Source organism: Ictalurus punctatus, chromosome 21 (assembly GCF_001660625.3).
Source record: "Ictalurus punctatus breed USDA103 chromosome 21, Coco_2.0, whole genome shotgun sequence".
Lineage (NCBI taxonomy): Eukaryota > Metazoa > Chordata > Actinopteri > Siluriformes > Ictaluridae > Ictalurus > Ictalurus punctatus.
This window is the reverse complement of record NC_030436.2, coordinates 866482-884040: the sequence shown is the minus strand read 5'-3', so window position 1 is coordinate 884040 and position 17559 is coordinate 866482.

Sequence of the window (17559 nt, the reverse complement as noted above, 5' to 3'; positions counted from 1 at the left end):
AAAAATTACTAAATTACAGATAAATACAAAAAGCATATAAGTATCGTTCTCCAGTGGATATGTGGAGAAGAAGCATCCATTTAACATTATAAATATAGTAATGTTGATAAATGCTCATTATGTGCAATTGGGGTGATTGCATCCAGCTCAGAGTCAGTAAGTCGGAGTGACACGTAGCGAGGCCATTCTTAAGTCACATGACCAACGGCTAGTCAGATCAGATGTTGTGATTTACTAGAGTAGACTCGACCTAGTATCCCCTCAACATTTCTTTTGCAATTACCTCAGTAATCTGTAAATATTAACATTTGTACATGCATACACACACACACACACACACACACACACACACACAATATATATATATATATATATATATATATATATATATATATATATATATATATATATATATATATATGCCAGTCCATCGCAGGGCACAATCACATACACACTCACACACCCATTCATACACTACGGACACTTTAGACACGCCAATCAGCCTACCATGCATGTCTTTGGACTGGGGGAGGAAACCGGAGTACCCGGAGGAAACCCCCGCAGCACGGGGAGAACATGCAAACTCCGCGCACACATGGCCCCGGCGGGAATCGAACCCCGGAGGTGTGAGGCGAACGTGCTAACCACTAAGCCACCGTGCGCCATATATGCCGTTTGACATGACATTTTATGTTGAAAATAAGAATCATAATAGATACAACTAAATACTATAATTACAACTACAATAATCTAACCACCTCACTGAATAATGGTTCTGAATCTCTCTGAGAAAACAGCTGTGACTGACAGCATCCTATTTACATAAGCGCCATTTAACCGACATGGTCCAACCACAGGTCAGGGTGGGAACATTTGAAGCGTTGCTCTACTTGGAGAACTGTGATTGGTTTAGCCCACCAGCGCTGAGAAAAGGAGCATCTTACCTTCGGTCCGATGCTTGTGGCAGCAGCCTGGAAGACATAGGCGTGCACTGATTAAGTTTAATAAGCACTAAACTAATGAAACAAGCAATAGTAACATGCAAAAATCATTATGTAGAGCCACTAGTTCAGGGGTGTCCAAACTCAGTCCTGGAGGGCCACTGTCCTACAGAATTTAGTTTCAACTTGTCTCCACACCTGCTTGGAAGTTTCTTTTTTAGCCGTTTCAGATTTAGGAGCTACACTGTACAGGACAATGGCCCTCCAGGAGCAGGATTGGACACCCCTTCACTAGTTCTTGCCATGCATAGTTAAACAGGTTACCTTCGTCCTGATGAAACTCCGGCATCAGCGGAAGTGTTGGCCCCGTTTCTGCCTGGTATTAAGATGAGTTGGTGAGTCACATGTGATCGGTGAAAATACAGGTGAAAATGGGGTACAATCCGTGATCGGACAACAGAAAACATGCATTCTTTAGTATTGTCTTAAGAGTTCCATTTTCGATATTCAACAAACTTAATTTTTCTGTTAGTCGAATTCGTTCTCTTTCATATGCTACACAATTTAATAGTATATGTTCCACAGTCCACATTTATTGCAATTACCTGACTTATGTTCGCCAATAATAAATAGTGACTGATTAAGAGCTGTGGGACCAATACTGAATAATACTGTGTCCTTCCTACTTCCAAAGTTTTTTCTTCCATTTCCAACTTGTTTTTGAATGTCGTATAGATAACGAACTTTTACCTCCTCATCCCACATCTCTTGCCATTTCTTAATCATAGCCCTTCTAATTATTCCTTTAATTTCTGCTTTACTTACTGATATGTTTATATCGGTGTTGGTGTATTTTAGTGCCTTCTTAGCCATTTGATCAGCTTCCTTATTTCCTTCTATCCCAGCATATACCCATAGGAATGATATACTTAATCTATAAGTACAAGTAATCTATTTGTACAGTCTCATTCTTAGGAACATATCCCTCGTTATTAATTTCTTCCAAAATTTGAACGTCTACTATAGGCATTGGAAATAACCATGGCGATATCAGTTCGTTTCTAATCAAGAAGTGAAGCGGAAGCTTTGCAGAAATTAAACCACACCCCCACTCCATGACATATTTACAGCTATATTAGCTCCATGACTTTTAAAATAACATTTTTAGGCAACTCTGAGGAAAAATAAATAAAATAATAATAATAATAATAATTATTATATATATATATATATATATATATATATATATATATATATATATATATATATATATATATATATATATATATATATATATATATATATATATATATTGTTATTTTACTTTGTTTCATTTAATTTTCATTTAACATTCATGCAACACAAACACCTGCCATTTTTAATGGCACTCAATTCAAACTTATGTTTTTTACCCACTGGTCAATAAATGCCCCGTGGCCATGAGCCATTACTAGTAAATGAATAAAAGCAGACATTTAGGTTCAATACTTAATACATAAAATAACAAAACTGACAGTTAATGTTATATTGTTTCCCCAACTACAGAAAGTTCTCTACAGTCAACCGCACTCACTCAACGACAGTAGCCACAGTTAACACTGTCAAAAACAAGGTATGTGCACTCACTGACTTTAATGCATTAAGCCAGTGGTTCTGAATTCCGATCTTGGGGACCTACAAAACTACACATTCTGGATGTCTCTCTCATCTAACATGTGCTGTTCAGTTCAAGGAGCTTCTATTACATGAGGAGTTAAATCATATGTACTAACGGAGACATCCAAAATGTGCAATGCAAGGGTCTTCCAAGAGTGGAATTGAGAATCACTGCATTTGGCTTAGGCATGTTAGTGCAATGCACTCTTTTGTGTTAATGTCTTAGCACCATGGCTTGCAAAAAACAATCGTACTGGACTTTGCAAAGAAAAGCCATAGCTAAGGTGGACAAACAACTGCAGTCAATATCATCACCATCATGCAGGGAGGACTATGGTAGCATGCACAGTGACACAAGCAGCACTGTTGATGATGACCATAATGAATTTATGGGTTGCCTGAATGCGTCACTATGGCAAGTGCTTTATATAGCAGTGAATCAGACACAGACTCAGACACAGAGTCTGAACTGCATCCAAGTTCCCTGGATGATGACTTGGAAACCTGGGCAACAGAACATAAAATAACACATGTGGCACTAAATTCATTACTCAATATCCTTCTTGAGCATGATTTGAATCTGCCAAAAGATGCCAGGACACTATTAGGAACAGTACGTTCCAACAGAACTGAAAAACAGAACAAGGATTGTGGCCAGTACTATCTTGCCAATTACACTATTGCCTACTGCAATCCATTTCAGGGGTACTCTATAAGAACATGGACATTTTTAGGAACACAAGCAATTTGGAGGTCCAGGTGAACATTGATGGTCTGTCTCTTTACAAGAGTTCAGCAACTCAATACTGGCCTATTAACTGTGCAAACCTTGCTGCAGGAGGAACCTGTGACAATAGGTTTATTTTGTTATGCTGGTAAACCTATCTCACTGGATGAGTATCTCAAATACTTCATCTGTGAAATAAAAGAATTAGGTAATGGTTTTGAATTTGAGGGAGTCAAGTTAACCCTTCAGCTTACCTCAATGGTTTGTGAAGCACCTGCATGTGCACTTCTTAAAAAAAGGTGAAAGGACACACAGGCTACCATGGATGCGAAAAGTGCATTCAGGACAGCTTGTACCTGGAAAACAGAATGACCTTCCCTAGAAGGCATGATTTTAGAAATATTGAGAGTTTCCTAAATAAAACTGATTCGGATCAACACCATGGCACCTCACATCTGGAAGAAACCTCCCTGGACATGGTCTCTGGATTCCCCATTGATTACATGCACCTTGTGTACCTTGGCAGCATGAGGTGGCTTCTCCACTTGTGGCTTCGGCTGGGTGCTCTCATTTGCAGGCTGTCATGATCCCAAGTCACTGTGCTGACAGATAGGTTGGTTGGTGCCCAGAAAAATGTTCCCATGGAATTTGCATGCAATACAAGGGCACTAAGGGAAATAGATAGATGGAAGGTGACCAAGTTTAGACAGTTTTTATTGTACACAGGCACTGTTATGCTAAAAGATCTATTCAGCACAGAGATGTACATAAACTTCCTGCTCTTTTTTTGTGGGAATTTTCATCTTGAGCAATAACAGCCTAATTGGAGATCACACTGACTATGCCAATGATATTCTGCAACTTTTTGTCACACACTTTTGACAGCTATATGGCTCCAAATTCCTGTCCTACAGCATCCATTCTCTTTTACACCTTGCAGAAGATGCAAAACACCATCGCATCCTCAATAACTTCAGTGCTTTCAAGTACGAGGATTACCTGAAGAAGCTGAAGAGACTCCTGTGGAAACCTACATGTCCGCCAAGTCAAATTGTAAGAAGGTTCTCCAAAATGCAAAGCTGCAGCAGAGAAAAAGAACCCATAATTGCTCAGAAAACTACATACAGCTGGCCCTCTATCTGAATCTTTTCATGGACCTTCACAGTAAAAGAAATAAAAACATGCTCTTACACTCTAAAACCGGACCAAGCTAACAGTTTTGTTTACATTGGTGTTAAAGTTGCAAAGCTGCAAAATATATTTTCAATGAAGGATGAAATTTATGTAGCCTACAGTACCATCAACAAGAACTTTTTTTTGACTATCCCCTTCTGTCCTCAGCACTTGGTATTCATCTAGTTGATGACTGCTTAAGAACAACCAATTTGTGCAAATCTGAGAACACTGAGGGGAAAGCTTTCTTAGTTCTTTATGACCGTTATTTTGTTTCAGTTCAGCTTTAACACACAAAATAATTATTCTTTTTCCTTTTTTTTTTTTTTTTTTTTTTACAAATGAATTTTTTGTTTTGTTACATATATTCTGTGTATTTAAATCATGCATATGAACAACTGAAATTTAATAGTGCCTTTAGACATTATGGGGCTCTAGGTTGTTGCTGCTAAAAAACAAAACAAATTAAAGCTGCAAACAGCGATTAACGGGCCCTCGCACCCGGATACACATTAGGGCTACTCTGCCAGGGGAATGTTTTTTAGCACTGTATATTGTCAGGAGTGTATCAAGATATAAAATGTGCCATTTACTATTGACAGCAGTTGACGCTATGAGTATAACTGCATATTGGCATGTAGAGGTCATCAGGCCAGGATTTATTTCAAATATGTGAAGTTTGGTACAGATTGAACATTGAATGTGAGAGTTAGAACACGTTCCTGTTTTGTGGAACTAATAGCATGCTTTAGCACTTAGCTAAGTGTTGCTAGCATGTTTTAAGATGTCTAGGATGCTGCTAGCATGTTTAGAATTTGCTGGCATATTTTTATATGTTGCTTGGAATACATCAGTGTAAAACATGTTGCTTCCTGTTGGAAGCAGGTGGCGCTCTGATTATAATATTGGCATGTAGATGTCTTCTGGGCAGGATTCGTATGAAACGTCAAGCTTGGTGCAGATTGAACGTTGTATGTCTGAGTTAGTGTAAAACATGTCAGTTCATGCTGCCAGCAGGTGGCAGTATGACTATTACTGAACACTGGCATGTAGATAGGCTCAGGCCCATATTCGTATCAAATTTGTGAAATTTGGAGTTTTCATTATAACAACTAACAATGCCTGTATCGAGGCATTAATTGCATGCTTTAGCACTTAGCTAAGTGTTGCTAGCATGTTGTAACATGTTTCTAGTATGTTAATAGCATATTTACCACTTGCTGGCATATTTTAATATGTTGGAAGGAGGGCATCACAGTGTAAAACATGTCACTTCCTGTTTTCGGGTCACGATTCGATCAAATATTTGAAATTTGGAGCAGATATGACATTGTATGTTTGACTCATAACAACTTCCTATTTCATGTCGAACATAGAAATTTGTGAGATTGTCACTCCCATGCTGTGCAACAAAAACTCAAAAGTGGTGCACCTTATCATCGGCAAGGACTTTAGATGAGACTGACCTAATAGGATGTCAATCCAATTAAATTTCTAGGAGGGGTTTGTTAAAGTATGAGGCATGGAAATGGCCAATCTGAGCAAACATTAAAGAAATAAATTAAAATGGCTGTCTTCCTGTTGAGTTTAGTGCATGGTTTCAAGAGACTTTTCTGTACGTATTGGCAAATTACACGTGTACTGAATTTCGTACATGTAGGTGAAACGTAGTGCGAGACACACATCATAGAAATTTTGTAGGTGGCGCTATCGAGTCAATTTGCCACAGTCAATTCTAAACTCTGTATCAGATATAAATGTTTGGCACATCTGAGGTGTGTCCAAAATTGCATGAGTTTTCGAGCATGTTTAGACCTCAAAAACGTGATTCGTTTCACATCAAAATTTGTCAGGCTGCCACGGACACGCCCTTCAACAAAAACTCAAAAACTCTGCAATTTATCATCAGCAACACGTTTAGATTACACTGACCGGATATGATATTGATTGGATGAAATCTCTAAGAGGGGTTTGTTAAAATACGTGGCCTGGGAATGGTTGTTGCCAATAGGTGGCACTGACTATAACTGAACATTGGCATGTAGCTGTCTGCAGGCCAGGACTTTTATCAAACTTGTGAAGTTTGGAGCAGAATGGACATTGTATGTTTGAGTTATAACAACTTGCTGTTTCATGGCGAAACATCAAAATTTGTGAGACCGCCACACCCACGCTGTGCAGCGAAAACTCAAAAGCTTCACACTTTAGGATCATCAAGACCTTTAAATGAGACCGACCAAATATGATGTTGATCCAATTAAATCAGGAGGGGTTCGTTAAAGTATGAGGCCTGGAAATGGCAAAAAAATAAATAAATAAATTTAAAAAACAAAACAAACAAACAAAAAAAAAAACGTTAGGGGGAGGAAATTCAATTGCAATTATTTTTTTTGTCGGGTAAATTTTTTCTTTCAGTTCACAAACAGGGCAGTGATATTACTTATCTAATCCTGCTTTGTAAAATAATCCAATACCCTGATTTTGCTCTTAGAAAGAAAATATACTCATCAGCCTCATGATACCTCCCACAAAAAGAAGAAAATTATTAATAGTTATTAATTATTAATAATAATTATTCCACCTGCACCAGAAGCCCCACCTGCACACATCAAGAAAAAAGGTAAAAATACAACGAAACCAGTTATATGATTGCTAGATGTAAGTGTGTGTAATTGCCGAGTGCTTTTTTTTTTCAGGTCTTGTTGAAAGACCCCTGTTTACACCAAGTAGAGCAGGGAAATCGTTCAGCAATTGTGAGTTTAAATTTATAAAACTAATAATGTTTTAAGAACCTTGTGCCATGCCCAAGAATGCTCCTTACCCATTGCAAAATAAATGTAGTGCACAAGCTCTTGTGACTTCTTGCTTTACTAACATTTGTTCCTTTTTCAACTTCAGCCAATTCTATTGTTATTTTAACAGAACTTATCATTACATTTCTAACTCAAGGTTTTTACATACTAAACATGAAGCATATCAAACATTTGTTTGCTAGTTAGAAGCAACAGCACTCTCAAGCTTTAGTAAGGCTTTATGTGTAGTACAAAGAAATCAACAAAGAATGCGACCTTTTAGCTGTACTTCTGTTTGATGCACATGAAGAGGGCTGAATGCGCATTGTGATGACATCACATTACGCATCTTGGCACAAATCTGCAGAAAATCCACGGACATACTGAAAAATTGCAAGCTCCTCAGAATACGGAAAAGTTTGCTTGATTTTGCGTTGACTTCTGCAATTGCAACATCGCGAAATCCTGGAGGGACTGACTCTTTACAACCACAGTGAGCAGAAATGCATCTTAGCATGCACAAAACATCAAACCTTGAGGTAGATGGGCTACAATAGCAGAAGACCTTGCTGAGTTCCAGGAAGACCCCCTCGCTACATGGCAAAGGACCCTTGCTCATTTGTGAATAATTTATGGCTCAATGTGGATAATAATACCAGTACTTTATCTCCCAGTGAAAACGGGACAGGCAGGCAGACAGAGAGCTCAATACATAGATCGATAGTATCTATTTATTCCAGAGGGAAATTCACCTATTACAAAAGCACAGAGAGTTACAAGTACACTAAAAATAATTTAACATTAGAAATGGAACAAAATAAGAATAAAGATATAAAAATGAACAGTGTAAGAAAGCAGATATCGTAGGGTGTAAACATTGTAGATATAAGCAGCAGTCTTGAGTAGAAATAAAGTGGCAGTGTAGTGCTAACACTGTCAGTGTCAACATTGTAAACAGTGATAAAATGAATAGGGATGTATAGAGTGAATATGAGAAAAGAAAAGAAAGAGGAAAATGAAAAGAAGTAAAGTGGCAGTGCTTATGGATATAAATAGAGGTAAAATTCCTTAATCTTAAGACTGGCGCAGTGCAACATTGGGTCTCAGCACATTGATACCTACAGCTCAGTACAGTGTGATTGCTGTTGGTAAAAATGACCGCCTTTTTTATGGCGGAGATGAATTAGTCTTCTACTGAAGGATCTCCGATGTTTAACCAGTAGATCATGAAGGGGATGCTGTTAATTGTCCAGAATGGGATCCCAAGATGGCACCGCAATAGCACGCAGTGGCCACTTCGGGTCCACTAATATGGTGCATGTTACATGTAGCCTGCACCAATTTGAAAAGGCTTTAAAAAGATGTACATGGAAAGCTCTGGTGTACATGTCTACCATCGTCATAATCTGCTGAACATTAGAGAACAAAACTCAGAAGGAAATGACAGATTACGAGATGGGCTACACAACCTCGGGCTACTACGTGAACCAGGCCCCGGGGATCGCGGTATTGCCTGATGATGCTGGCTGGAAGAGAGGGTGCAGGAAATGATGTGCGAGGCAGTGGAAGTGTGGAAAGTGAGCCGGCATCCGTGCTAGGCTAAATGCTAGCCCAAGCCGTCCAGCTCTACCATCCATTCTCCTATCCAAAGTTCACTCTCTTGACAGTAAACTGCACCTACTCAAACTACAGGTATGAAATCAGGGACTGCTGTGTTTTCATTTTTACGAAAACACGGCTCAATGACAGCATTCTGGAGCAGTCAGTCAGCTAGCTGGGCTAACCGCACATCACGCTGTTAGCAGCACTGTCCAGTGGTCTGTGTGTTTACATAAACAATGAATGGTGCAGGAATGCCGTTGTGGTTTCAAGCTAATGTTCCTTGCTGGTGGAATTTATTATTGCTGCGGTGCACATGCCATCTGGCGCTAACCCTAAGGAAGCACTAAGTGAACCCTACGGACTATCAGTAACTTACAGACAGTGCACCCTGACGGATTTATCATTGTCGTCTGAGATTTTAACCACACAAATCTGAAATCACTGCTGCCAAAATTCCACCAGCACATTGGAATTTCAAGTGCATGTCAAGTGCCATCTCAGCACTTCAGGACTGATTTGAGCACATAGACTCAAATATGTTCAGAGAGGCTGCTACATATCACAACAACACAGACTTGGAGGAATGCACAGCATCAGTAATTGGCTACATCAGGAAGTGCATAGATGATGTAACATCCTTCAAGACCATCACCACACGTGCAAAGGAGAAACTATGGATGACTGCTGAAATGTGCTCGCTGTTGAAAACCTTCAGGTCTGTTAACAAGGCAGCCCTACACACTGCAAGGGCCAATCTGTCTCGGGCTATCAGTGAGGCAAAGAGCAACAACGCAGAAACAATCCAGTCACTTCACAAACACCAAGGACACAAGGTCTATATAGCAAGGCATTCAGGCCACCCCGACTACAAAGCTACACCACCTGTCTGTGATGATGATGCCTTGCTCCCAGATGCTCTGAACGATTTCTATGTACGATTTGAAAAGAAAAACTTGCCAGCAAGGAAGACCACCCCAACTCCCACTGACCAAGTACTTCCTCTGTCTGCAGTAGATGTCAGGAAAACTCTGTCCTGAGTGAACCCATGAAAAGCTGCAGGTCCTGACAACATACCTGGCCAGGTGCTCAGGGAATGTGCTGATCAGCTTGCAGATGTCCTCACAGACATCTTCAACAGTTCCCTGAGCCAAGCAGTTGTCCCTGTGTGCTTCAAGATGACCACCATCATCCCTGTGCTGAAGAAATCATCTGTGTATTGCTGAATGACTACTGGCCCGTTGCACTCACACCAATCATCATGAAGTGCTTTGAGCGGCTAGTCATGAAACACAAAGAGCAGTCTTCCATACCACACTGGACCCATTTCAGTATGCATACCATCCCAACCGCTCAACAGAGGACACCACACCTGCTACCATCCATCTGTCTCTGACCCATCTGGATAAAAAGGACAATTAGGTAAGGATGCTGTTAATAGACTTCATCATTCAATACAATCATCCCACAACAACTGACAACAAAGCTGAGCCTGCTGGGTTTAAACACCACCCTCTGCAACTGGATCCTGGACTTTTTGACCAGGAGACCCCAGTCAATCAGGATTGGAAACTCCACCTCCAGCACCACCACACTGAAAACCGGCATCCCCCAGGGCTGTGTGCTCAGTCCACTGCTGTTTAGCCTTCTGATTCATGACTGTGCTGCTAAGTTCAGTTCTAATCACATCATCAAGTTTGCTGATGACATTACAGTTGTGGGCCTCATCAGTAACAATGATGAGTCAGCATACAGGGAGGAGGTGAACCAGCTCACAGAATTATGTGGAGACAACAATCCCTCTCTTAATTTCGATAAGACTGAAGAGATGATTGTCAACTTCTGAAGAACCCAAGTGGCCCACTCACCACTGCACATCAATGGAACAACTGTGGAGATTCAAAAGCTCCACATTTCTTGGTGTGAACATGACTGAGGACCTCTCCTGGACTCACACTACCACCTGCTTAGTCAAGAAGGTCCAGCAGCACATAAACATCCTGTGGAGGCTGAAGAGAGCCAAACTTCCCCCTCCAATTCTCACCTCCTTCTACAGAGGTACAGTAGAGAGGATCCTGATCAGCTGTCTCACTGTGTGGTACGGGAACTGCACAATTTTGAGGACAGCTGAAATTGGGGTCTCCCTACCCACCATTGACACCTCCTTCAACAACCGCTGCATACATAAAGCCATCAGTATTACAGATGACCCTCTCACCCTTTTCATGAACTATTCACCCTCCTGCCATCTGGCAGAAGGTACAGGAGCATCCGTGCCACCACCAGCAGACTCTGCAACAGTTTCTTCCCTGAGGCAGTCAGATAATTGTTGAGCAACCCTGCTGCCTCCCAATGTTCACCTGGGCTTGCCAAACACCTAACCCAGTAAGACTTGGTACTACAGCATATGAATCAACCCAGTAAGTATTGGTACTACTACACATTGCACTTTACATAGTTGCATCAGTCACTTTATATTATGGAACTCCTTTTTTCTGCCAGCATTGATGCTATGCTTTTGCTGCTACATTACACAATAGCTTACAGTTACAGTCCATGTTCAGTGTATCTATTGTTTTGTGTATTTACTGTCCTGTGTATTTATTGTTTTGCACTCGTCTCAGACTGTGGTGTATTTGCACTTAATGTAGTCTTGTATACTGTTCCATGTTGCACCATGGTCCTGAAGAAACATTTTCTTCCAATGTATACAAGCTATATAGAGGAATGACAATTAAAACCCACTTGACTTGACTGGTTGTGAATTTATTGTGCGTCCTCTTTTCCACCACCACCTCAAAACTGTCCAGAGATCAGCCCAAGACTGACCCAGCATTCTTGATCAGTTTGAGGTTTTTTTTTTGCATGCATGCATGCATCTGATACCACCTCCTCAGCATACTGCTGCAAAGAAGACTGCACTGGTTACCACAGACTGGTAGAAGATATCCAACATCTCGCTGCAAACATTAAAGCACATGCGCTTCCTCAGAAAGTAGAGTCTGATCATCCCTTTCCTGTACACATCCCTTCAGTTGATTTTCCAGTCCAGCTTGCTGCTGAAATAGACACTAAGGTATCTGAAGGAGTCAACCAGCTCAGCGTTCTGACCCATGATGGTTATGGGGCTGGTTATGGTCCTCTTCCTCCTGTAGACCACAACCTTCTCTTGATGGAGTAGATGGTTTTTCCCAAGAAGTTCTTGACCAGGTCCCTGTACTCCTCTTCTTGTCCATCCCTGAATCGGTGTAAATGACAGGATGGGAAAAAATGTTTAATCTAGGGGGGAGTTAGGGAAGAGTGATGGAATGGAGGAGGTGTGGGGGAGGGCATCCTGCTAAACCCATTGATGAACAAATTCAGCTTGTTAGCTTTTAATAGACTGCCACCCCCAACCCCCTGGGTGATCCGCTTCATGCAAACCCAAACCGCCTTTGCATTGTTCTGCTGAAGTCTGCCTTCCAGCTTCATTCTGTAGCTTCTTTGTTCTCCCTCAGTCTCATCTTCAACTACTTTTGCATGCTTCTCATCTGTTCAGTGTCCTTCTGCCTGAAAACCTTTTTTGTTCAGAGTTTCCTTCAGGTTCTTGATGATCCAGAGTATGTGATTAGGAAAACATTGCACCCTCCTGACTGGAAGACTATAGTGTCCATGCAGACATTGATGTAGTCTGTTATGTTGTTAATGTCTTCCCCAGCTGGTTCACATAACACTTCCCAGTCTGTGGTCTCAAAGCAGATCTGCAGAGCCTCTTCTGCCTCTTGTGACCATCTCCTTGTAGTCTTCTTTGTCACAGACTGCTTTAGGACAACAAGCCGGTATGTGGGTGTCAGTAAAATCAGATAATTTGGACATAAACCAATAGAAAACAGATCAACATTTGGGCAACAGTGACTTTAAAGTAATGTGTCCCAGATTGCACCATCTGTTGTTTACAGACAGTGTGACCCCTCCACCTTTCTTCTTACCATTCAGTCCAGCGTCTCTGTTGGGCCTCACTGTCTGAAAGCCGGAGATGGAAATGTTTGAGTCCGGAATATCCTTGTGCACCCATGTCTCAATGAAACAAAGCACACTGCACTCCAGATACTCCCTCTTAGCCCCTATCAGTTGCCAAGAGACCTAATGTTTCTCATGCTGATGGAGGAAATGAAGGGCTTTTGGCATCTCCTCTTTGCCTCTTTTTTGGACTCAGCTGTGCATCCTCTGTACAGTCTCAGCAGTTTTTCAGGAATATTGAAGTACATTCCAGAGAGCAGCACAAATCTTTGGAGCATCAGCAGCTGACTGCGTGTGTACATGAAGCACCCTGCTCTTTCTCCGTGGTTCTCCATTTGGAATGTAGAGAGCATAATAAATAAATAAATAAATAAAAACTAAACAGATTGAAACTTACAAATTAAGACAAAGAAGAGCTGAAGAAACAAAACATGACCGATATGCAAGTAGAAACACATAATAAAAGTAAAGTATAATGACTTGAGATGAGAGATGCTGTAATTGATCAGGACATTATTTTGAAGAGTACCTTGCAACATTGCGCACTGAGATGTTGAGAGGCATGGCATATTGTGTAATCTACTAGAACTAACACAAAGTGATGTCTTTGTGCACTCCGTTCTAATGGCCTGACGAGATCCATACCAATTACTTCAAAGACCTCACTTAATGGAAGGGGGTGCAATGGCGCAATAAACGTCACCAAGCCACTATGCCAATCTATAGGGTTATGGAAAAGCATTTCCATGTGGCTCCTTGGGACCAGCAGTTGGGTTGTCTCTTCCTTTGTTTGAGCATCCTGCATCACTCGATATTACCTATCCTTAAAGTATGGGTAGGACAGTGCAATGTTTGGTTCGACGGAATGACCATCAATTACCTTCAATTGGTCAAGGGCGTATCTCAGGGTGTCATCTTGTGACTGGAACAAGGGGAAAGCCCAGAGTGAAATTCCCATGATGGGTGGAAGGGCAGAGCCCTTCCCACCCTTCATGTCTACACTTATATCAGTGGACATGGCACAGCCTCCCCAGCCAGCATTGCACATAACCCAAAACATCTCATTTATCAACCCCCAAAAACCTGGCTAATTTGTTCCCAGAAAAATTGGATGGGTGAGGCAAGGACTAACTGTTGCCTACATGCTATGCTTTTGACCCTGGAAATAAATAGTGATGGTATCAGCAGATATGTATGAATGTGCCTGTGAACACACCTCACTTTCCCCCTTTGTGCTTTTTCCAATCTCACACCTTCAATCAGGTCTTGGTGGATTGAGGTTTGCAGTCTGAATCTGTAGCAAGAAGACAAACAGAAAGAGGAGGGGGCTGCCTGTCCCTAGATATGCCATCAAATGGTCCTCAGAAAGTTGTACCGCCTTCTCCAGTAACATCAGCCAGTGGCACCAGACCCATTCTACTGTTCACTCGGCAGTCTGCCAATGAGCTGCTCTAGTACCATGAGTTCCACCACCTCTTTGGCACCACACCATGCCCTCACCAACCACCTTCAACCGGTGTCCCAGAGCTGTTCGGCGAATACAAATGGGCAGCTGAGCTCATGGAAGGTCAGTGAGTAGAAGCATTGACAGTGTTGTTCAGTTGACCCATTACAAGATCGCTCTCATCTGGGTCTGGGTACTTCAGACGTTTTGCGGCCAGAAGTTGTTGAGCAGCAAGCTGGGCTTCTCCTAACAGTAGGGGTAGCAGACAGACCACCCACTGGGCTTCTGGACAGCCCCATGCTGCCGCAGCATGCTCAGATAGCTCAAGGATTTACATGACATCTGGGTTACATTTATAGTAACCAGTATTACCAGTTCTTAATGTGGGCTGAAATACAATTGGTACCGGGAGTGATGCACACAACACCGGTGGCACCTCTTGGCAAGTATCAGTAATGTCTTTTGGTCCTGCGAATCAATACTTTGTTAGTTAACATGTTAATATTAGTTAACATTAGTTGAAGATGGATATTTTGTTTCTATTTTATTCCTATTTGTAAAATAAACCATGAAACTGTACAAAAACTAAACTCTATGTTTTGTTAGATGTGTTTTGACTACTTTTAACTGTAAATTGCATAATTATATCTTAGGAGCCTATGAAATATTTTGTTAAAATGTTTCTATTCATATGAGCTGCTACAGGTAGGTGTTCAGCAATTGTAGGGTAGCCAGTCCATGTATATTGCGTTCATTCATTTTTGGTGTCAACATAGAAAAACAAAATACAAATGACAATGCTTTCATTAATTCTTAGCTTTAATATTGAAAATTAAATTACTATTTAACTATGTTTAAAACCTATTTTTGCTCAGAAATGCAAAATATTTCAAATATGCCTCATTTATACTTTCTTGCTATCTTATTTCTGAAGTATTTCGTTTTGTGGCATGCTCGCATAACAGGAGTGTAATTTAACTAACTGAAAAACGTGCATAGTGGCTTCATCAGACATGTTGGCTTTGATCAGCATGCCTCAGAGTGCTTTTAACCAATACACAAATCGTTAAAAAATAAAAGATTAATGATGTCTTTGCCTAAGTTCTGATTGAGTGGGCATGACAGACTTTGGGTGGGCTCAGACCACACCTGCCTGTGCCTAGATCTGGCCATTGAACGTCGACATTGTCCACGCATTAACTAAAATGACGTAACAATTAACATACAGAAGTCATTTAAAAACACACAATTTACATTCTAAAGGCTGTAGCAGGCTCACAATGAGATGACTGACCTATTAAAATAATTGAGTACTGTATTGTATAAAATACAAAAAAAAAAAAGGAGGTATTGGCAAAATCTCACCCGTGGTACATCAGTCAGGCCACTAGGACCCTACTACAACTTTTGGAATGTGGAAAGAAAAAAAAAACATTTAGGTGAATTATATCTCAAACATTTACGTGAAGTGAAAATCATTGTGAGCTTGCTACAGCCTTTGGAATGTAAAAATGTGTTTTTAAATGATCATGTTAAATCATGTAATTTTAATTAATACATGGACAAAATTGATATTTTAACTCAGTGGGTGGAATTGCCAGACGGACCGTTAGGTAACTCGCGCTGATACCATGTCAGTACATGGACCGTAGCCCCTTTCTTTATTCATTTTTCTAAGTTGTTATGATTGTTTTCAATAAAGAAATTAAATCTTCAAAACACACATCTGATTTTTCCATGGAAGTAAAGGGTCACAACAATATCTCTGGATAACATGACATAACATAAATCTGTCGGACGGGCCCTACGCATTTATTTTGCCTGGGGCCCCCACATAACCTAGGTTCACCTCTGCTCATCCTTACTACACTTGATCTTAGCCAAAAGACTGAGACGCGATCACTCTCCTGACTCCACCCTCCATCTACAAAGTGCAGCTCAACGACGCCACCCCACTGTGAGATTGGACTGGTAATGCAATGGGTGGCAAACTGACATTTTGAGTCAGATATAATACGTGGATTGACCTCAGTAAAGATCAGCATTTTCATCAGACATGTAGAAATGCCTAAAAATACAAAGCTAAAATGTGGAAATTTTTCATAATGATTTTATTTTGTAGACAGTTATTTCCAAACCATAGCTTTTCATATTGGTAACATACGATGAGTAAAGGCCTCATATTTTTGATTTAGTAATGGATAACGTGTGCATTTTTTCATATTTTCTTCAAACAGAGCATCCTCATGCCTAAATTTCAGCCACAGATGAAATAATAAACTGAATTAACTTCTTTATTTTCTCTATAATAAGCACTGCATCCCTAGAGGGCAGATAAAGGCTGTTCTCAGACATGAGGTCTTCACATGCTGACTGTGTGATTGACCGTGTGTGCATGCACCAGTTATGAATAACAGCACAGCCCCATGTTAATTAAATATAAACTATAAAATCGCAAGCCATAAAAATCACACCAGACCCATTTATATTCTTTAAGTCAGCACTAAAATTTAAATCAAAAGTGTGGCGGAATTCACCATAACAACCATACTAACACCAAAAGCATAACTGCATACATCATTACCAAATTATGTATCCAGCTTAATATAAGCCAAACATCAGTGAAAATAGCACAGTTGTACTTACTTAATGTAAGCATGGAAAATACACCTTACTGAAGTTAAGTAAATTAATGAACCACTAATTAAACTTAATGAACTAAATAAACGTAGCACTCAGTAGTTCTTGAATGTTTGGCGCTGCAGAGTTCAATGCTTTGAATTGGTCAATCTAGTGAAACCCATTTAAAGGGACCACAGCCTCTTTAACACACAATTATCTTTGCTGAGAACAAAATTTTCAATACACTTCAATTTCTTGCTTTTTGTAATGTATGCACACACACACACACACACACACACACACACACACACACACACACACACACACACAAGCACGCATGTGCACAACCACAAACACAGGTTTACATTTTTTTGAGTATGCAGTTTTTGCTAGGTTTTTTTTTTTTTTTTTAATTTTGAAAATAATTTGTAATAATTATATAATTTTTTAAAAACCAAATTCACCTTCCTATATCAAATGGTTCAGGAGATATATGCATCTTTTAGTTATACCACCCTTTATGGGCCAAATGTTTATAAATTTTGAGGGGTGACCAGTGTCCTACTTACTATGTATTGTAAAGTTTGTAGAAATTGGACTTGGCAT